Consider the following 24,488-nt stretch of genomic DNA (forward strand, 5'->3'; position numbering starts at 1 on the left):
GCATTTGAAAAGTTTAAAGCCTTCAAAGGTTTAGTTGAAAATGAATCAAATCGAAAAATCAAATGCCTCAAATATGATCGAGGGGGAGAATTCATATCAGATGAATTCTTTGACTTTTCTGAAAAAAAATGGAATAAAAAGGAAATTCTCTGTTGCTAGAACTCCTCAACAAAATGGCGTGGTGGAAATAATGAACAAAACCGTTCAACAAATGGCTCGAGATATGCTTAATGAATCTGGAACTCATGTAACCTTCTGGGGTAAAGTTGTGTTTGTTGTAGTGACTATTCTCAACAAAGCAAATGTTCGGGTAAATAGCGATCAAACTCCATATGAACTTTGGTATGGAAATCCTCCTACTATGAAACACTTTAGAGTTTTTGGAAGCAAACGTTTCATCAAAAGGACTAATGAAAAACTTAGTAAGTTTGAACCCAGAACAGACGAAGGAATTCTTCTTGGTTATTCATCCAGAAGTAAAGGATACAAGTGCTATAATAAAAGACTTCAGAAAATTGTTGAATGAATTGATGTTGTAATTGATTAAGCATGTAGAAATTCGGAACAAATGAAATCAACAGAGGAATATGACAATGAGGAAGATGGGGAATGATTTCCCGTATCAAATCAAAATGATATGGAGGAAGAAACCAATGAAGCACCAGAAGAAGATACAAAAAACAGGGAAAAGACTCCATCTAGGTATGCTCAGAAGAATTATCCAGAATCTCATATTCAAGGAGAAAAAGGTTCTAGAGTACAGACAAGAAAAACTCTTACAGGGACCTCAAGTTATCTAGCATTACTATCCTCCACAGAACCACATAATGTAAATGAAGCTAGCAAAGATGAATGTTGGGTTAAGGCCATGGATGAAGAACTTGACAAAATTGAAAAGAATGATACTTGGGAATTAGTTCTTAGACCTCATGATAAAAATGTTATAGGAACAAAATGGATATTTAAAAATAATTTGAATAAAAATGGAGAAGTTATTAGAAACAAGGCAAGAATTGTTTGTAAAGAGTATGCTCAACAAGAAGGTATATATTTTGAAGAAACTTTTGCACCTATTGCTAGACTTGAAGCCATAAAAATGTTTCTTGCTCTTTCTAGTTTCCAAAAATTCAAAGTATATCAAAAGGATATAAAATCATATTTTCTTAATGGAGATTTAGAAGAAAAAGTTTACATTGAGCAACCATAGGATTCATTCTAGTAAATGATGAAAAGCTCGTATGCAATTTCAAAAAGGCTCTTTATGGTTTGAAACAGGCTCCAAGAGCTTTGTGTTACTTCCTTTACAAATATCTACAATAACAAGGTTTCACAAAAGGTTCTGCAAATAGCAACTTATACACAAAAATTGAGAATGATAAAATGCTAATTATTTGTGTTTATGTTGATGATATCATCTTTGGTAGCAATGAAGAATCTGAGTCAGAATTTTGCTTCAATGATGCAACAAGAATTTGAAATTTCCTTATTTGGTGAACTTACTAATTTTCTTAGTCTACAAGTACAACAACAAAAAAGATGGTATCTTTCTTTTACAAACCAAATATCTCAAGCAGATCTTGAAGAAGTACGGAATGGAAGATTCTAAACTAGTATGTGCTCCAATGGTAATAGGATGCAATCTCAGTTCTAACGATGAATCACCAGTAGTAAACCAACCAACTTACAGATCTATGACTGGAAGTCTTCTTTATCTAACAGGTACCAAACCTGATATCATGCATGCAGTATGAATTGTTGGAAGGTTCCAAGCAAATCCAAAGGAATCACATCTGTAGGCAGTTAAAAGAATTTTCAAATATCTTCAAGTATCTCAAGACTTTGGCCTATGATATCCTAAGGATACAAATCTTACTCTTCATGCATATAAAGATCCAGATTGGGCAGGAAATATTGATGATTGAAAGAGCACTAGTGGAGGTGAATTCTATATGGGCTCACGGGTAGTGTCTTGGTTCAGAAAGAAACAAAGTTTGATTACATTATCTACAAATGAAGCAGAATATGTGGCTACTGCATCTTGCTGCAAACAACTACTTTGGATGATGCAAACATTGCAAGAAATTCAGATCACATGTGTTGCACCCATCTCCATTCTATGTGATAATAAAAGTTCCATCAGTATTTCGAAAAATCTTGTTATGCACTCCAAGACCAAGAACATACCCATTAAGTACCATTTTCTACAAGAAAAAGTACTTGAACAAAAGGTTAAATTGGAGTATGTCCCCTCCAAAGAACAGGTTGTTGATATATTCACCAAACTGCTTCCAAGAGAAACATTCGAATATCTCAGACAAAAGCTAGGAGTAGTTGCTACATCATCCTGCTGTTAAATCCAGTTTTCAGAGGAAGGTTCTTATACCTGAGTTTCATGAAGTATAGTCACGTATATACACGGGTTTCTATGGCTGTAGAAGCGTATATTTTTTTTCTGACAGAAAAATAGCGGGCTAGACTCTGATATGGGTAGTCAGTCTGATAATGATGATTCCAGTATGACGATATGCTTTGTTAATTGATTTTTATCTGAATAACAAATATTCCTTGATGAATGACTTGTTGACAATGCACAAGTAGCACAGGTTCAAGGGGAGCATTAGCCTTCACACGCATTTTGCATCGTTGGCATTATGGTTACTAAGTTCAGCTATGGTTTCAGATATCTATATCATTTGTTTCATAAGTCATGTAAAGATCTAAGGTGTGATATGACTCCTTCTGTTATAGTCTATGATTTGAATGGGTCCTATTGGACATATGATGTAATTTGTATCCCCACTATGAATGGAATGGATGACGTAATAATTTTTGTATTTCAGTCATGAATAAACAATTGGTATATCCCCACTTGGTTGGGTGGATGACTTAAATGAGTTGTTGTTGAAGTTTCTAACTTTACTTAGTTTAGAAACCCTTCATGCACTTTTTCTGATTTATTCCTACCTACTTGTTAATTTTCTTTAACAAGTTATTTACAAAGTAAATACTAAAAATAAACACCAGTGCATGCTCAACATATTACAGATCAACAACTAAAAGAAACAAGAACAAACACACCACATGACACCATTATTTTTGGACCAATATCCCCGGAAAAACCTAATGCGGGAAAATTGGTGCAGCGATCTAAGGGTTTTCTTATTAAGAAATATCAGAGTACAATATAGGTGCCAAAACTGGCCTACCCAACAGAGAATTTTCTTAGCAACTACACCTCACATTTTGAGAGAAATCTCCTAGCTGAAACCCCGAAAAATCCTTCCGGTAGCGCCTCAACACAAAACAACTTTACAACCCCAGCGTCTTCCCAATCTAGACTACGTCAACCCCACTCTGTCTCACGCTGGCCCTACGTTATCCTTTCTTGGCCTGCGTCAGCCCTTGGAGGCCTTATGTCAGCTTTCTGGGCCTCTGCTTCATACACACTAGCCTCTCTGGTGCTCTATGTAGCACTTGGCTACCTTTGTGTGGCCCTGCGTGAGCCCTTGATGGCTCTATGTCACTCTCCTTGGCTGTTGCATTACTCTACCAGCATAATCTCTTCCTTCTCTATTTCTCTATACTCAATCCCCCTCAGTTGCTCTCCTAGTCACTGATTCTATCTCTCATAGAAAACCCCTCTTTAGAGAATAGAATGACTGATCACTCTGGTGTGCTCTCCAAGTGACCCTCAAGCCTCCTCTTATACTTTTCTTGTTGATGATTGAATGGCTGAGATTAAGTCCCTAAGGAATAGCTAATATTAGATCTAGCTTGATCCATGTCTTTTAGACCACTCTAACACAGATTCATATTAATACTCATTAATATGTTATTTTCCCTAAGTTTAAACTTAGGGACTCCATTAAAAATATTAATTATTTTAATATCTCCTTATCTGTTTAGAATTTTCCCAAACCCTTTTTGGGTATTGGAGATCTCATGTGCCCCAACCTCTCCACCAAATTTCGTGGCTAGAGAACATCCGATGCTACCCCAAATCAACACTCCATCTTAGCAAGGACTGTGCTCTAACAATACTCCTCACTGACTATTAATCTGATCATCCGACATCGGTACTTGTGCTGATGCTAGGCCTTCCTGCCCAACATCCTCTACACTGATACCTTCTGTACTGTTTCACATGGTTGTGCCACTACCACTGCTGCATCTCTACGACAGCTCCCTCTACATCCATGTTGTTGCTGGTCCTTTCTCCCAGCACTGCATCCGCACTGCACCTCCTCTCATCATGCCACATTGTGCTGCCCATTGTTGCACTGCAACTCAGTTACTGAGAAGTAAGTAACTAATCTCCCAACTAACCTCCCTGTTGGACTAGAAACACCCACTCATGTTGAAGCTCCCTCTTCCACTGAAAAGTGCTCCCTCTCTCTAACCTTTGCATTGCTACAACAACTCCCTCCATCTCGCACTGTTGCACACCTATCTGTGTCGTCCTGCACTGGTGCAACACTCCTGTGCCTCTTGCACTACTACAACCTACTAGCTCTACATTGTCTTGGAACTCTTGCACTGTAGCTCCCTCTGCTGCTCTATCTGCATCCATCTCTACCCACTCAGTTAATCCTGCTACTCCTCGTCGGGGCTCCCGTAGCAAGGTCTAATCCAAGAGGTCGGGTACCTCAAGGATCCTGCCCCTAATCGCCTGTAGTCTACCTGACTACAGCTTGATGTCTCCCCACTTCTACTCAAGTGGCGTGTGTTCACTCATGGCACAGTCATCGTCTATCAAAACTTCCTTCTCTGTCCATGCTGGTGCTGCCTTAGTCTCAAAAGACTCTCCCTTATTCTTCTTCCTTGGGCACTAGGTCGCATAATGACCCATCTCCCCATAGTGGAAGCACTTGATCTTAGAGAGATATTTCTTCTTCCGCTTCTCCCTCTTTCCATTAGATGCTAGGGCCACATCCTCCTCCTCTTGCTTGACCTTGATCCCTTTGATGTTGCTACCTCTCTTTGACTATCGTATGATCTCTTCCTAGCAAAGAGCTGCGGACATCTCGTCCCAAGGTAGCAGAGACCCTCTACCCAGGATGCCCTAGACAAACACTTCCCACTCTTTTGAGATAGAATTCAGGGTTGTCCTCAGCATAAGCTCCTGATCCAGTGTCACTCCTATAACTGTCAACTGATCTCGGATCTCATTCAGTCCTCCAAGGAAGGAGTCAATTGTTTGACCCTTCTTCATTTGATACAAACTCATCTAGTTCTCGAGCAGCATTCTTCTCTGTATAGAAGTATGTTGGTACAGGTTCTTAAGAGCCTCCCACATCTCAACTTCCATTTCCTTCTCATCTATATGTGGTACCACATGATCCTTGACCCCATCTAGGATAATGCACTTGGCCCTCACCATCGCCTCCTTGTACTTGTCATTATCATTAGGGTCGACTGGGATAACTATAACCTTCAAGGTGAAGTTATTGAAACAATTCTTGTCAAGCGCTGATAATATTCTGGCCTTCCAGACTACGAAGTTTGATGCTTCGTCCAGCCTATCCTGGTCCCTTACCCTGTGAAGTGCGATGACGCTCCTCTACTTCCCTCCTAGAAGTTCTCTGTTCAACTCCTCTGAGTGTCTACTTCCCATCTAAAAGTTCTCTTCTAGACTCCCTCTGAGTCCTAATTTACCTCCTCGAAATCCTTCTGTCACTTGTCCAGATGCCCCTATTCTAATCGTCTTATGCAACTGCAATACTGATCCAAGTTCCTCAGCTAGAAACCCTCAGTAACAACTCCTTTGGCCCTGCTCTTTCAGGTATTGTTCTAACTACAGTACCTCACCAGCTCCACTCTACAATATTTTTGCAGCCTCCTAGACTCTAGCAACTACCTCTCTGTGAACTGTGTTAGCCCTTCTCTGCCTCACGTTGGCTCTGCGTCAGCCTTGGGATGCCCTATGTCAGCCCTTTAGCCCTCTACGTCAAAAACACTGGCCTCTCTGAGGCTCTGTGTAGTTCCCGGCTTCTTCTACGTGGCTCTGGCTGGCTCTACTTCACACTTTCTTGGATTCTACACTTCTAGAAATAGCCTATGTCACCTTGGGACAGCTATTTTCTGCTGCTATTGCTCCACACGGCTGATGTCTTTTACTCCTCCTATGATCTACAATCACACGCTGATACCATGTTGAAGTTTCTAGGTTTACTTAGTTTAGAAACCCTTCATGCACTTTTTCTAATTTATTCCTACCTACTTGTCATTTTTCTTTAACAATTTATTTACAAAGCGCTCTGATACCATGTTGAAGTTTTTAGGTTTACTTAGTTTAGAAATCCTTCATGCACTTTTTCTGATTTATTCCTACCTACTTGTTATTTTTCTTTAACAAGTTATTTACAAAGTAAATACTAAAAATAAACACCAGTGCATGCTCAACATATTACACATCAACAACTAAAAGAAAATATAACAAACACACCACATGACACCACTATTTTTGGACCAATGTCCCCGGAAAAACCCAATACAGGAAAACTGGTGCAACTATCTGAGGGTTTTATTATTAAGCAATATCATAGCACAATTTGGGTGCCAAAACTTGCCTACCGAACAGAGAATTTCCTTAGTAGCTATACCTCACAGTTTGAGAGAAATGTCCTGGCTGAAACCCAAGAAAATCATTTCCGCAACTCCTAAGCACAAAATTGATCTGCAACCCCAGCGTCGGCCTAATCTAGACTGTGTCATCCCCTCTTTATCTCACGTTGGCCTTGCGTCAGCCTTTCTTGGCCTGTGTCAGCCCCAGGAGGCCCTACGTCAACTTTCTGGGCCTCTGCATCAGACACACTGGCCTCTCCAGTGCTCTGCGCGGCACTTCGTTGTCTCTACGTAGCCATGCGTGAGCCTTTACTAGCTCTGCGTCAGTCTTCTTGGCTACTACGCCACTCTACTAGCAAAATCTCTACCTTCTCTATTTCTCTGTACTCAATGCCCCTCAGCTGCTCTCTTGATCATTGATTCTATCTCTCTTAGCAAACCTCACTCTAGAGAATAGAATGGTTGATCACTCGGGTGTGCTCTAAAAGTGACCATCTTATACTTTTCCTATTGATGATTCAATGGTAGAGATTAAGTCCCTAATCAACGGCTAAGATTAGATCTGGCTTGATCCATGTCTTTTGGACCACTCTAACACAGATTCATATTAATACTCATTAATATTTTATTTTCCCTAAGTTTAAACTTAAGGACTCCATTAAAAATATTAACAATTTTAATATCTCCTGATCTATTTAGAATTTTCCCAAACCCTTTCTAAGTATTGGAGATCTCATGTGCCCCAACCTCTCCACCAAATTTCGTGGCTAGAGCACATCCGATGCTACCTGAAATCAACAGTTCTATCCCCACTTGGTTGGGTGATTTATGTATGTATGATTCATTGGTCTTAGGGAGGTCATACTCACCTAGTTGAGTTATAGAGTCATGTTATTATTTTTAAACATATCTCTACAGACTTGGCATGTACTAAGGGGGAGCATGGATAGCATATTGTATATCAAAGGGGGAGAGTATCTTGGTCAGCCCTTTTCCCTTGATGTCAAAGGGGGAGAGAATTTTGGTGTTTCTTGTTATCCCTAACTGCTTCTACATCCTGCAATAATCAACACCAGCATGGTTGACATCAATTCCAAAGGGGGGATATTTTTGGAATTATGATACAAGTGTTGTCCTTGATGGGAACTCACTCACAAGTCAGTTCGTTTTTGACAAAAGGAAACTCTCAGTGTAACAGGTCTATTCAGAGGTAACAGGGCATTGGTAAAGAAGAACAGGAAGATGGAACTAAGGTTTACTGATAAGAATAAAGAAGTTGAAGGAAAAGGATGGTCTAAAGTAGTTTAAGAAGTATACTCATGTCCACTTAGTCAAAACAATGTATACACGTTGGTTCATAGAACAAAAAGAGTGTATACATATGCACACACTTTCACAAGAAGAAAAACATGTATCTGTTGCAAAATCAAGGAAACTCAAGAGGAGACAATACCAGGGGTCAATAGCATGGTATTAGCCCACAATATTGAGTGGAGTAACAACTATTTAATCCCTTCCAAGAATACCATGGGTCCTAAGTGGTTTTGGTCCGAGGTATTGAGAAAGGCCAAAAACTATATAAGGAGGAGAAGATCAAAAGGCTAATTGTGTGCAAGTGAAAGGGTTTCTCAAGAATACTTCTATCTGAAGTATATTTTATGTTGCAAGGGCTATGTTTGTAATTTGATATGAAATATTTTGTGCACCTTCAATTCAATGTTGGATCAGGATCATGAGACCTAAAATGACTTATCATTGAATGATCTGATATTTGTTGGGCTAGATCTGATTGTGTACACCTGTTTTATTCTTTAAATGTCATGATCAGGGTTTGTCTGAAGTCTGGAATATCAACGAAGTTGTGAGTTAATATTTGCATATCTATATGTTGGTTCATCTCGCTAAAAGTGCGTATACACATAGGTTCGACTCTTCCAAGTAGCATATACAAAGGAAAAGCCTATTCTTCTAAATGATTGATCTATCTGATCAGTTCTTCTATTTTATTGATGTTTGTCAATGAAGTCTTCTTAGATCTGAATGTAAAACTAAATGCATAAGGAGTTTGGTGTCTGATTGATTCATTGTCTAAGTGAGAAGGGTTATCTCTACTATAGCCTATGTAAAGATCTTTCGTATATTGCTTGTTAGTACAGACTTGATTCAAAAGTTTTATGTTTCAGTAGTTTTGAAGGTATACGTAGGTTTGGTTAAAGGAAGTAGCGTATACACATAGCTTGGGTTCAGTAAAGTAGCGTATACATTCTGATGCATGATTTTTAAGGTTACAACTAGTTCTGAATGATGATGTAGGTTTTTGGGTTCGACACAATATTCTGGTGACAGTGATTTGACTGTTTAGATGAATTGATTATTGGTTGATGAAGTTTGAAAGTTTTGATGGGTCCAATATGAAAATTTGATGAAACGAGGCCTTCATTTGTATTTCTGTGTACCAGGAGCACCTAGATTGAAAATTTATGAAACGTGGTCCCTAGAGGAAGAGAGAAGGTCGTAGCCTTCTCTAGGCCAGCGCCTACGTACTAGTAAACACATTGGCTAGTATACAAGCTAGGGGGTTGTATCTCCCTTGCAGTAGAAGCTAGAAAATGAGAGAAGGTTGTAGCCTTCTGTAGGTGGGTTGCTGTGTACTAGTAAGAGTCTGCACCAGTACAAGATTGTAAATAGATTTTCTTAATAATAAAAGAAGATAGAGATGACAGTAGCAAGTGGTTTTTCTCTCGCATTGCGTTTCCACCTTAAATCTTGGTGTTCATGTGTGTTTCTTATGTGTGATGGTTTATTATGTTTTTACTACACTGTTTAACAAGTTACTAATGCACTAATTAAAGATAAACAAATGATAAATTTACTAAATCATAAGTTCTCTGGGTATACGTTGATTGCTCTAATCACAGTAGCGTGTACATGCAAGTTCACTTCACAGAAGTACCGTATATAAATCTGTTTGGGAAATGAAAAATTATTGAACTGTAAATACTGATTCACCCCCCCTCTCAATATTACTTCCAACAGAACTGACAAAATATTCTTATTTTTTACTCTAGAAAGAAATGAGCCAAACAATTCACAAGGTTCTTGAGGAATTTCCAAGACTTTGGAGATAGACTTAGGGCAGTTTATCACAACATTTTGAGAGCTATTTGATGATATTTCCGGAAACGATCTTGTGGAATCTGGAGTAATATGGGTTCACTATTATTAAATTCGCTGGGATATGATTTACTCAACATCGAATATGGGAGGACCTTTTTGTTTGCTTGTATAAGAGAGAGTATGAGATATCCAGAAAGTTAGGGTGCTCAAAATAAGATTTAGACAGTGGAGTTGCGAAGGTGAGAGATCTTCAACCCACACTTCCCTTGCTAACCTAATAGAGGGAATGTAAAAAATTTCATAACTAGGGGAAAATGTTCTGATTTGTTCCCCAGAAATGATGCCAGGAGATGTTTTAGCTCCTAGCGATAATCCCTAGGTTGAGGAAAGGGTTAGTGCCTAGGACATATTAGATGAGTGCTTTGACAATTCGTTGAGATTTGTGTTGCATTCCATATTTAATATAACTGGAATTAGATTGACTCAAAACTTGGTTCAATCGCCCTTCACCAAGGTAGACTTAAACATACACATATATATATATGTAGCCAAATATTTCTCATCCCAAAGATAAATGTCCTGATATGGTGGCCGATACATAGTAAAACACAACTTAATATTTGTCGTTTTAGTAAAAATGTAGAGAGAGAAAGTAATGAAGGAATTCAATGCAGAGGTTTGGATAACAGAAAATCCTAAGAAACAAATCCCAGCAGAAGTATGGAAGAATAAGGAGATGAAAGTGCAGAACTTATGGAGTGCATTTAAGGTTTCTAGCTCTATATTTTTTATGGGTACATTATGTCACAAAATAACATTTGGAAAAGTCATGATCTCACAGGTACTGTTGGCTACAATATAACACTAGAAAACTTGTAATTGCACAAGTACTGTTATTGAAGCCCCTCTCATCAGAAAATTTTGAAAATGAATTTAAAAGGGTTCCAATGTGATCAGATCCAAAAAAAATTCACTCCTCTTTAGATTTCGGCTTTTCTTATGGCTCCGAGACATAGGCTTTTGATTTTGGCTTCCTCCTCGTGATTTAACCTCTGATATTTGCTCTCTTCTTTAGCATTTTTACACTTGGACTCCCATTTTTCGCCACCATTTGACATCATTTGACACAATTGTAAAACATTGTAGTAGGTGACAATAGGGCACATGGTATTATGCCAGTTATATTTGGATGGAAAGAAACCTATAAATAGGCTTATTAGTCTCCATTGTAATGTGCCAAAGGTTGAGCAAGTGTGGGCTCCGAGGTCGTGCTTTGTAAGGGGCCAAGGGTTAAGAAAGTGTGGGATCCCTACCCATTGTAATGGGCCAAGGGTTTACCAGCTTGGCCAAGGTTTCATGGAATTCCATTAGTTGGGTTTTTCCTTGGAGTTGGGGTTTTCCTAAGGTATTTATTGGGGTTGTTAGTGTGTGTGATTTCTTCTATATTGTTTTGTTTTTAGTGTGTGTGATTGCTTCTATATTGTGTTTTTGTTAGTGTGTGTGATTGCTTCTATATTGTGTTGATGATTATGTTTATTTACCTTGTCTTTTATACATGACATCAATTAAGTTGAATCTGACACAAGCATCCATTAACCCCCATAAAATAGAACCTCAAACATTACCAATTCATCAACACATTAAAACATATAACAACAAATTTCTCATTTGAAAACAGTATCAAGTACCACAACCATTGCACAAAAAGATATGAACAATAGTTTTTCACCTAAAAAATCCACAAAACACAACACTCACAGCCCTTTTCCTAACCCCCACCCAGATTAAATTCAAAAAAGAAAACAAAAATAGGAAAGGTCAATATGTAAGCATAGAGTAGAGTTCACCATATTTTGTATTTAAAAGAATTCTCAGTATCCATTTATATGGATTACTTTAACTTTCCTTCTAGTGTTAAAATTCCCTTTAGGATTTGACACAACAAACATTCATGTAGCTTGGGGTTGCCCAGCCTTCAAGGGACGGAGAGAGTTGAGTTTTTTCCTTTCACTACCCTCCTTCTTAGTAATTTTGTGGAATTCCTTTGGGCAGTGCCAAAAATGGTCCATTGGACTAGACTCATAGATTAAAATTAACTGTCACACTTAAGAATTCCCAAAAAACCATAGTCTCAAATTGTACCCAATAACCAAAATAAAAATGAAATGAAGCAGAAGGATCGAGTTCCATTTTGAAAAAAAACAAAACATCTTGAATGAAGTTAGGTTCTAAAACCTATGTGCCAAAATCCATCAAAGTTCAAAGAAGAATAATCCTATAATAAAATTTAAAAATAAAAAACCCTCTTCATATTTTGGTTGTGAATACAATGGTGTGCAACCTTGACTCTCATCCATCATCACTGAAGAGTTTGGCCCTAATGTTTGCTACATCCCATCAAATATAATAGATATTTGAACTACTAATACCTTGTTCCAAATTGAAATGGTCTTGTCTATTATTAATATTCAAGTTTTCATTTATTATGTAGTCCTTCAGATCTGTGATTTTTCCATATGTGAATTTTGCATCATTATCCTTTGCTAGATTTAGCATAATTTTCCATTTAAACTCAATTTTATTAAAAACCTTAACTTAATTATGCTAATCATCTTTGTTTAAATCCATTCATTATCAATCCCCTAGATTCTCTGACTGTTTGGTAATGGTTATATGTTTTTGGGGACAGATCGCTTGGGGTTCAGCCACGTGGGTTGGGCGAGTTCAACCCCCTCCAGTCCCATAACTCCCGTGACTGTTTAATATAATCTCGCCGGTGCTATAATGATTCCATGGGGTAGAGGGTCCGCCGAGGGTGGCCCGCACCCCACTCACACTTGTCTTATCATAAGTTAAAGCGATGGTTTGGAAATGGTTCCAGGGGTGGCGAGTTGATAGCCCACCCCCCAACATGTCCTTTTTTTTGGTATAGTTTGATAGTTAAGATTTGGGGTGGCCTACCACCCTTTTTTTAATATTGATTTTTCTCTAACTATAGGCACTTGGATATTTTCTAGAACCATAGGTGATATTAGGCAATTTAACGACCACACAAATTTGCTCGGAAGTTGATTGGATTCCGATGCAGAAACTGGCCAATTTGTTTCCTCCTTAGTCTGTCACTTGTCCAAGTCAACCATGAACTTTGACTGGCTCTATCTCCTCCATACGAGCTCATATTGGAGTGTCATTCATGGATTTGGGATCAAGGCGACGGGAAGTTTGATTTGATGCAGTGAGTTTACTGAAAGTTTGCCACTTTAAATTTTGAACATTTTCTCTATGCCACTGGTACTTTATAGATCCACCTAATTCAACCTATAGAAATCCATAAAATCCTGAAATATTATACAAAATAATGTATGAACTACTACCTTTAACATTCCCCCCAGTCATCCTATCGGCGTTCCTTTGCACCTCAGTGCAATTGGTAGTTATCATTGAGAGGTAGAGAGTGCTTTCCTTGCATCCATGCAATTGCATCTTTGGATACTCATTCTTTGTGTGTATTTGGAAGTGTTTGAATGTCCCTTGCATACTTTGTTGGTGTAACAAATATTTGCCAAACTTTTTTCTTGCAATTTTAACATATGTTTACTGGATACATTTCAAGATCATTGTTATTAATCGTTGTATTTTGACATTTTGAATTAATTAATAACAAGAATCACTCCCAATTAGTTTTTTAGACCCCATAGTCAGTAGGATTCAAGCATGTAGTTCATTATTCATAATCGCATCATATATACTCATTGTTTTTTACTTTTTGGCATGCAAATTAATCTTTTATAGGAATTTTTTTATGTTGTCACAACATATTTACATAATTCACAAGGTGAGAAATGAATCTTTGGTGTAATTGTAGATTTTAGGTTTGATAATTATAGGTCATTCATAGGCTATACATGTCTTCAAAGTTTCACTTCTAATTGAGTATTCAACTAACCATATTGAGTATCTTATATGTAACTATTTTTCCCTCCACCCACTTTTCATAACGCCCATAATCATTAGTTAGGGATCTGCAACTTCAATGATATTTTTCTTGTTTAACAAAATATTTGCCAAGATGTACAAAGTTTTATAATTTATAGAAAGTTGTAGAATTTACAATTTATAAAGTTTCAAGATCTGATTTTTTAAATTCTAATTCTTTAAAGAGTGCTAGCTCAATGGAAGAGCACCTTCTTTACAAGAAAAATGTTGGCGGTTTTATTCCATCATGCCCTGATATTCATATGGAATGGTGATGATCAATTTTTGGTGTTGAAGGCTATTTTGATAATCACCAATGAGCTTATGGTGACATTTTTCAACCCTCACCAAAATATGGAATGTTGACTTTCGAACGCCACCATATACATACATACATATACCATCACCATTTCATATGAATAGTAGCGAGTTATGGTAATGGAACTTTCATGGTTGTCACTATTGATGCATGCATATATATATATATATATATATATATATATATATATATATATATATATATGCACCAATAGTGACAGCCATGAAAGTTCCATTACCATAACTCGCTACTATTCATATGAATTCGTGATGGTCACAATTTGTCATTATAATCATTATTCGTGACAGACCTTGAATGTCACCACAACAATTATACTTTACCGATGCCACCTTTGGTGACGAACACTCTTTTAACCATCACCAATTAGCTTATGGTGACATTTTTCGACCCTCACCAATGTTCTTTTTTCTTGTAGTGTGTACCTGATCTCAAAGTCAAACTCACTAATCATTACCAACTATCTAGCTTTCCCAACATTCAGATTCGACTGGTCAAACAAGTATCTCAACCCACTATGATCACTCACCAATACAAACCTCCTACCAATAAGATAGTGCCTCCACATCTTCAAGCATGAATGATCACTGCTAACTCAAAATCATGAGTCAGATAGTTCTGCTCGTGCTCATTCAATTTTTATGACTCGTAGCACACTACGTGTCCCTCCTGCATAAGGACTCCAACAAGTCCTCTCTTGAAAGAATCTGTACACACCAATAAATCTTTATTTGGATCTGTAATCTTTAACACTTGATTATTTGTCAACAACTACTTTAATTGCTCAAAATTTGATGCACATTCCTCATCCATTCAAATTTCTTACCTTACCTCTGCAGTGACATAATAGGATATGCAATCTGGGTGAAGTTCTTGATGAACCTCCTATAATAAACTACTAACCCCATAAATGATCTTAGCTATTCCACATTTCTAGCAGCTTCCCACTCTATGATAGCCCTTATCTTCTCTAGATCCATTGTTATGCCTCCTTGGAAATTGTTGGCATTATGATTCAGGTTTGGCGCTATGGCACAGGTGTTGTACTTGATGGCAACTCACTCAAGTGGCAAAACTCTGTTCAAGCTCTCAAAATGATGGAAAATAAGAGGTTCGCAGGTGCACCGTTCAAAAGGTGCGGACTCGTAGGTTCGTCGACCAAGAAGTGCGGACATACCTGCAGGTTCTCCGTTCAGAAGGTATGGACTCCAGTTCACTCACTCCAATGCAGAGAAGTGCACACACGTGGGGTTTCTTATGTTTGGCATTTGGTATTTAGCCCGTTGTTCATGATCTTATTGTTTTGGCCCGTGGTATAGGATCTAAATTATTGAACCCCGGTTCGGATCCCTTGTATTGGTTTTCGATGGTTTTGTCCCATGGTTTGAATAAGGGCTTACCTATAAAAAGGGAAGGAGATCACTTGACTAGACACTTGTGAAATTTGAATATCTTAAGATTTGAAATTTTGGGTTATCGGTTTTAAAAGCTAGATCTAAGTCAAGGTGAAATTTAAGGTGAATCTATTGATAGGTCGTGATCTCTCGGGCGCATGATCAGATCTGTGGATCTGACTGCTGTTGGCACATTGGAGGACTGTTAATTTGGCTCTTTTCAGAGGTCCGTAGGTGATCCACAGTGTAGGTGCGGAGATCCGCATTGTAGCAGAAGGCGCAGGTGCGGGGGTCCGCCGCGAAGCAGAAGGCACTAGTGCGAGGTACGGAGCGCAGCATAAAGCACAGTGCGGAGGTATGCAGAGGCACAGAAGGACCAGTGTGGAGGTACGCTGTCAGGCAGACAGTGCAGGTGCGTATATGAGTTGAGGTACGTAGGCAGCGGAAGGAGTAGGTGCAGAGGTACGCAGAGCAGAAGAAGGACCAGGTGCGGATCTACGCAGTTCAGGCACAGAAGAGCTCCGGATATCCACAGGTTTATATTGGTGAAGTTGCAAACTTTTCTTGAATTATTTGTTGGCTACCTTTTATCTATTGCAGCAGTGTTCTGGGTTTAGATTACTGGAATTGGTTTTCTGTTTACAACATTCTGAGAAGTTGGGTGGTTCATTAGTTTGATTGTATAAGGATATTGGTTGATTCTCATGTACTTGATGATTATTTGATGTTCTTGGATCCAGTCTGAAAATTAATGAAACGTGGTCCTTAAAGAAGTAAAAGAGCTAAGGGGGTTGTAGCTCCCTTCCAGGAGAGACTGGAAAACGAGAGAGGGTTGTAGCTCTCTGCAGGTTGCAGCCTGCGTACTGGTAAAGGACTGCACCAGTACAAAATCCTTGTAAAAGAAGTTTCTAATTGAAATAAGATAGAGACATATTGCAGCAGGTGGTTTTCACCCACATTGGGTTTCCACCTTATATCTGGTGTTCTTTCGTGTGCCTATCTGTTTTTTCTTGTTCTTGTTCATTATTATATGGTACTGACATACAAATTAATGATCAATATCTGAAGAATAAATTAAAGTATAAATCTTGAAGGTATATTGAAAATAATTTAATAATACTGATTCACCCCCCCTCTCAGTATTATTTCCAACAATTGGTTTCAGAGCAGGTCCTTCAGAAGAAGCTTGATCGCTTGAAGGAAGATCTTTCATCATGAGCAACTATGAGAGGGAAGCATCAATCAAGCCACCGTTTTTGATGGCACAAACTTCGTATATTGGAAGGTAAGATTTACTGCCTATCTTCAATATCTTGGTACTGAAGTCTGGGATATCATAGATACAGGGTACACTTTTCCTTTAGCTACTCCTACAGATCCGGCTGAGAAGAAGAAATATGAAACAAATGCAAAGGTTGTCAATACTCTATTAGGATGTCTATCTCAATCAAAATTTGTGAAAGTTATGCAGTATAAATCCGCAAAAGAAATATGGGACAAGGTTGTTCTGAGCTATGAAGGAGATGAACAGGTAAAAGGGGCATAACTTCAAACCCTCAGAATTCAGTATGAAAATCTCAGAATGCACAATGATGAGAGTGTGGCTAACTATTTTCTTCATGTAGATGAGATTGTAAATTGTATGAAAAATTTGGGTGAAGAAATAAAAGAGGTTGTTTTGGGTTAAAAAGTTCTAAGATCTTTGTCCCCTAGATTTGAATCCAAAGTTTCTGCAATAGAAGAAAAAGAGAATCTACGAAACCTTACCATGTCACAGCTGCATGGAATTATGACTGCTTATGAAATGAGGAAAGGAAGGCCATCAGACAGAAGAGAAGTTGCTTTCAAGGCTTCAGGCAAAGGAGATTACTATGAATCAGGACACATGTCAGAAGAAGAAGAAGAATCAAATTTTGTCAAAAATCTTCAACGGGGTGCTGGACAATTCTGAGGTAAGTTACCTTTCAAATGCTTTGCTTGTGGAAGAGACGGTCACTATGTTGCCAAATGTCCTCATAAGGATAAGATTGACAAAGGGAAGGAACATGTTAGATGGAACAAGAAACAGATTGCAAATAAGAAAAGCTATTACACTCATGAAGATAGTGATGGACTTTCAAATAGTGACGAAGATGAACGAGGTAATAATTATAAAATTCTAATGGCTTTTGAAGATGATGATTACATGGATGCTATAGATGAAGAAGGTCTTTATGAAGAGATTTCTAATCTCAAAATTTGCTTAGAAGAGAAAAATGTGATTATTGATTCTCTGCAATGTCAACTAGCTGAAAGGGAAAAACATCTTGAAAAATTGGAATGTGAAATTGTTGGTCTTAGAAAAGAGATTGAGAAAACAAAAGCTCTTAATATTAAATTTGTTAAAGGATCTAAAACTCTGGATGAGATTATAAATGTGCAGCGTTCTCCACTAATCAAGACAGGTCTGGGATATAATGGAGAAGCATCTCAAGCATCCACCTCCAAAAGTTATCTTGATGCAGCAAGGAGGAGCAAGCAAAGGCCTAATAGAAATCATCAGGTAAATCAGGGATAGTTTACCTCAAGAACGAATAGAGACTATCAAGAAAATCGGGGGCAAGCTACCTTAAGGACAAATAGAAGCTACAACCAGCCACAGGTAAAATCTTCCCAATTTCCCTCAAGAATGGATGTCAGTAGAAACTACAATCAGTTGGATGATAGATTTGATAATCGCATGAGTTTCTTCAATGGCCAATGTTTCTCTTGCCATAACTTTGGTCACAAAGCAGCTCAATCTGTTTCTTATAAGACAATCATGACTAGAGAAGCTCAAAAACAAAGAAGTATGTCTGGAATCATGAAGAGGACCTATAACAACTTTTCCGCCCTTGAAAGTGAAATTGAATGTTCTATTTGCAATAACTTCGGTCATGAAGAGTCTAAATGTAGGAGCAGGTTTCGGAAGACAACTCAGAAGGAACAAACCTCAAATGCCAGAACATGGAGAATGAAGGAACCACAACCAGAAAGATGTGGGATAGCTTTATATGCAGAAGGACAGGAAAATCAATGGTACATCGACGGCGGATGTTCGAAGCATATGACAGGTGATAAAGAAAAACTTGAATCATATAGTGCTCTAGAAAAGGGAAAGAAAGTTTCTTTTGGAAATGATACCCCTGCAGCCATAAAAGGAAAAGGCACTGCTCAGTTGAAAGAAAAGGTCAAAGCTATAAATGTTTTGTATGTTCATGGCTTGAAGCATAATCTACTGAGTGTTAGTCAGATGTGCGATCAAGGAACCGAGGTAATATTTCGATCAAATGGATGTAGTGTTCGTGATCTTGATACAGGAAAAACAGTGATCAAAGGCAGAAGAACTCCAAATAATTTATACATATTTAAAGAAGGACAACAACAATGCTATTTGAGCAAGGATGATGAACACTGGTTATGGCACCGGAGGTTGGGGCATATAAGCTTTTCACAAATAAGGAAAGCATGCAAATACCAGGCATTTCGTGGTCTTCCAGATATCAAAATTCCAGACAACACCATATGCAAATCATGTCAGTTTGATAAGCAAACTAGAACTAACTTCCCTGAGAAGGAAGGATCAGCCAGCAGGCCTCTTGAACTAGTCCATACAGAGGTATGTGGTCCATTTAGGACAAGGTCACCTCGAGGAGAAGAATACTTTATATTATTCATTGACGACTTCTCCAGGATGGTTTGGTTAGGACTTATGAAACACAAAGACGAAGCATTCAAAAAATTCAAATCGTTCAAAGACTTGGCTGAAAACGAATCAAATCACAAAATTAAGTGCCTCAAGTCTGACAGAGGTGGGGAGTTTACCTCAAATGAATTTTTCGATTTCTATGAAGAACATGGAATAAGAAGGGAATTCTCTACAGCTAGGACTCCTCAGCAAAATGGAGTGGTGGAAAGGATGAACATAACGGTTCAACAAATGGCTCGTGCTATGCTTGATGAATCTGGAACTCCCACAACCTTCTAGGGTGAAGCTGCATTTGCCGCGGTTGTTATTCTCAACAAGACAAATGTTGGAGTGAACAACACTCAAACTCCTCATGAGCTCTGGTATGGTGAGACTCCTTCGGTAAAGCATTTCAAAATTTTTGGAAGCAAATGCTATATTAAGAATAATGATGAACAGCTTGGCAAACTTGAACCTAGAGCAGATGAAGGCATTCTCCTTAGTTATTCTCCCCACATCAAAGCATATAAGTGTTACAATAAAAGACTTGGGAGAATTTTTGACAGCATTGATGTGGTGGTTGAAGAAAAAGAAAACATTCCTAGGCAAGTAAATTATGAAAATATCGAAGTGGATGAAGACTACCCTCCAAATCAGACTGAAGATGATGAAGAACCTCAAGAGGCACCAGAGGAACAGACAAGGATAGAAGAGAAGACTCCATCCGTGTATGTTCAAAAGAATCATCCAGAATCTCAAATCTTGGGGCAAAAGGAGGCAGGCGTACAAACAAGGAGAACAATTGCAGAAGCTTCAAGCTATTTGGAATTACTCTCCTCCACTGAACCTCAAAATGTAAGAGAGGCATGCAAAGATGAATGCTGGGTCAAGGCAATGGATGAAGAACTTGAGCAGATCGAAAAGAACAACACTTGGGAGTTGGTTCCTAGACCAAAAGATAAGAATGTCATAGGGACAAAATGGATCTTCAAAAATAAGTTGAATGAAAATGGGGAAGTAATTAGAAATAAGGCTAGACTTGTTTGTAAAGGGTATGCTCAACAAGAAGGAATAGATTTTGAAGAAACTTTTGCTCCCGTTGCTAGACTTGAGGCCATCCGAATGTTCCTTGCTCTCTCAAGCTTTCAGAAGTTCAAAGTATTTCAAATGGACGTGAAATCAGCCTTTCTGAATGGAGACTTAGAAGAAGAAGTGTACATTGAGCAACCAGATGGTTTCATCCTTGGTAATGATCCAAATCTTGTATGCAGACTAAAAAAGGCTCTCTATGGTCTTAAACAGACTCCAAGGGCTTGGTACCACCGTTTGGACAAATATCTTCATCAACAAGGTTTTTCAAAGGGATCAACAAATAGCAATCTTTATATAAAAATTGAAAATGACAAATTGCTAATACTTGTTGTGTATGTAGATGATATTATCTTTGGTAGCAATGAAGAAGCTATGAGTCAAATCTTTGCCTTGGTGATGCAAAAAGAATTCGAAATGTCTTTGCTTGGAGAACTGACATATTTTCTTGGATTGCAAATCCAACAAAATGAAGGCGGTATCTTCTTGTCTCAAACCAAGTATCTCAAGCAGATTTTGAAGAAATATGGCATGGAAGATACAAAACCAGTGTGTACCCCCATGGTCACAGGATGCAGCCTCAGTACAAATGATGAATCAGCAACAGTGCATCAACCAACCTACAGATCTATGATTGGAAGTCTACTTTATTTGACAGGTACCCGACTAGACATCATGCATGCAGTGGGAATAGTTGGAAGATTTCAGGCAAATCCAAAGGAAACTCATCTTCATGCAGTGAAGAGAATCTTCAAGTACCTTCAAGGAACTCAAAACTATGGCTTATGGTATCCCAGAGATACAGCTCTCACACTTCATGCTTATACAGACGCAGATTGGGCCGGAAGCATGGATGACAGGAAGAGCACAAGTGGTGGTGCATTCTTTATGGGTTCCAGATTAGTATCTTGGTTCAGCATGAAACAGAGTTCGATTGCGTTATCTACAGCTGAAGCGGAATATGTGGTTGTTGCATCCTGCTGCACTCAACTGCTTTGGATGATGCAAACCTTGCAGGATTTTCAAATCACTTGTACACCACCTATCTCCATCTTGTGTGATAATACAAGTGCAATCAGCATTTCAAAGAACCCAGTCATGCATTCAAAGACCAAGCACATACCGATCAAGTATCACTTTCTCAGGGAACAAGTGCTTGAACAAAAGGTCAAGTTGGAGTATGTTCCTTCTAAGGAACAAGTTGCTGATATACTCACCAAACCATTGCCTAGGGAGACCTTTGAATACCTCAAGAAAAAGCTGGGGGTAGTTGATGCATCATCTTGTTGTTGAATCTCATCTGTTTCAGAGATTGTCGGTTTTACGTGAGTTTCATATGGGGTATACGCGTACATTTGCTGGTTTATGAATTGGTCGAAGATCGAACGACACAGGTTCAGGGGGAGCATATATAATGCATTGTTGGCATTATGGTAGCACAGAAGGAGAACATGGATGATGATCTGAATATTGCCGCAATATGTCTCTATCTCTTTCACGATCATTTATGGTGTATGGTGGATTATGGTTCTTCTTGAAGAATTTTTTTTCTTTTACAGATCTGGTCTATAGTCAGGGGGAGCATGATCAGCAGAGCAAAGACTTAAGCATGTTCTCAGGGGGAGCATAACCCTTTGCCCTTGATGTCAAAGGGGGGGAATGATGTTGAGGATCTTGAGGTTGCCATCAAGTCCAAAGGCGGAGATTGTTGGCATTATGATACAGGTTTGGCGCTATGGCACAGGTGTTGTACTTGATGGAAACTCAATCAAGTGGCAAAACTCTGTTCAGGCTCTCAAAATGATGGAAAATAAGAGGTTCGCAGGTGCACCGTTCAAAAGGTGCGGACCCACAGGTTCGCCGACCAAGAAGTGCGGACATACCCGCAGGTTCTCCATTCAGAAGGTGCGGACCCCAGTTCACTCACTCCAATGTAGAGAAGCACGCACACGTGGGGTTTCTTATGTTTGGCCCTTGGTATTTAGCCTGTCGTTCATGATCCTATGGTTTTGGCCCGTGGTATAGGATCTAAATTATTGAACCCCGGTTTGGATCCCTTGTATTGGTTTTCGATGGTTTTGTCCCATGGTTTGAATAAGGGCTTGCCTATAAAAAGGAAAGGAGATCACTTGGCTAGACACTTGTGAAATTTGAATATCTTAAGATCTGAAATTTTGGGTTATCGGTTTTAAAAGCTAGATCTAAGTCAAGGTGAAATTTAAGGCGAATCTATTCATAGGTCGTGATCTCTCGGGCGCATGATCAGATCTGTGGATCTGACTGTCCATGGCACATTGGAGGATTGTTAATTTGGCTTTATTCAGAGGTCTGCAGGTGATCCACAGTGCAGGTGTTGAGATCCACATCGTAGCAGAAGGCGCAGGTGCGGGACTCCGCCGCGAAGCAGAAGGCGCTAGTGTGAGGTACGCAACGCAGCAGAAAGCACAGTGTGGAGGTACACAGAGCCACAGAAGGACCAGTGCGAAGGTACGCTGTCAGGCAGACAGTGCAGGTGCGTATCTGAGCTGAGGTATGCAAGCAGCAGAAGGAGTAGGTGTGAAGGTACGCAGAGTAGAAGAAGGACCAGGTGCAGATCTGTGCAGTTCAGGCACAGAAGAGCTTCGTATATCCGCAGGTTTATATTGGTGAAGTTGCGTACTTTTCTTGAAATATTTGTTGGCTACCTTTTATCTATTGTAGCAGTGTTCTGGGTTTAGATTACTGGAATTGGTTTTCTATTTACAACATTTTGAGAAGTTGGGTGGTTCATTAGTTTGATTGTATAAGGAGATTGGTTGATTCACGTGTACTTGATGATTATTTGATGTTCTTGGATCCAGTCTGAAAATTAATGAAACGTGGTCCTTAAAGAAGTAAAAGAGCTAAGGGGGTTGTAGCTCCCTTCCAGGAAAGACTGGAAAATGAGAGAGGGTTGTAGCTCTCTGCAGGTTGCAGCCTGTGTACTGGTAAAGGACTGCACCAGTACAAAATCCTTGTAAAAGAAGTTTCTAATTGAAAGAAGATAGAGACATATTGCAGCAGGTGGTTTTCACCCACATTGGGTTTCCACCTTATATCTGGTGTTCTTTGGTGTGCCTATCTGTTTTTTCTTGTTCTTGTTCATTATTATATGGTACTGACATACAAATTAATGATCAATATCTGAAGAATAAATTGAAGTATAAATCTGGAAGGTATATTGAAAAGAATTTAATAATACTGATTCACCTCCCCTCTCAGTATTATTTCCAACAGAAACAACATGTCCTAAGTAATGAACCTTTGTCTGAAAGAAATTGCATTTACTGAGTTTAACATACAACTAAGTCTCTCTCAATAATCTCAATATTGCTTATAAATGCTCGACATTCTCTTCCTCGTTCTTAGAATATATCAAGATGTCATCAATAAATACAATAACAAACTTGTCAAGATAAGGATGCAACACACTATTCATCAAGCACATAAAGGTAGCTTGAGCATTTGTCAAACAAACGGAACAAAAAAACTCATAATTCCCATACCTATTCCGAAAAGTTGTCTTATAGATGTCCTCTTATTTAATGCATACTTGATGATATTTGGATCTTAGATCAATCTTTGAGAATACTGTTGCTCCCTTCAACTGATCAAATAAGTCATCAATCCTCGACAACGGATACCTGTTCTTGATGGTCACCTTATTCAAATACATGTAATCAATGCATAACCTGAGAGTACCATCCTTCTTCTTCACAAGCAATATTGGTGGACCCCAAGGTGATACACTTGGCCTAATGTATCCCTTGTCAAGAATTTATTTCAACTGTAAATTTAACTCTACTAACTCTGGAGTGCTCATCTTATAAGGTTCTTATGATGTTGGTGCTCTCGTAGGACAAACTCAATGGAGAAGCCCACTTCTCTGTGAGGTGGAAAATCTAAAATATCTGCTAAAAACACATCCTAAAGTAGTTGTAAAACTAGGTACATGCTCATTAACTCTAAATCCTTGTCCTCCTTAACGTTTTCACTAGAGATATGTACTATAAATAATGCACACCCTTTTCTGCAATTGTGCTTTACCTGCATAGATTTCACCATCCTAACTGATGTTACCTTCTTCTCTCCACGTAAGATTCTTTGCTCTCCATTGTCATCCAAGCATTCAATGGCTTTGTCATAAAAATCCACATTCGTCCTATGCATATACAACTAGTGCATACCCAACAACATACTATATGCTCCCAACGAAAATACATTCAAATGTGTTGATGTAGGCAAACCATTCAGTTCAAATACACAAGCGCTTACCCAATAATGAACT

This window comes from Pinus tabuliformis, chromosome Q, assembly GCF_031772625.1.
Source record: "Pinus tabuliformis cultivar Carrire ecotype Pingquan chromosome Q, CPIR1, whole genome shotgun sequence".
In the NCBI taxonomy this organism is placed as follows: domain Eukaryota; kingdom Viridiplantae; phylum Streptophyta; class Pinopsida; order Pinales; family Pinaceae; genus Pinus; species Pinus tabuliformis.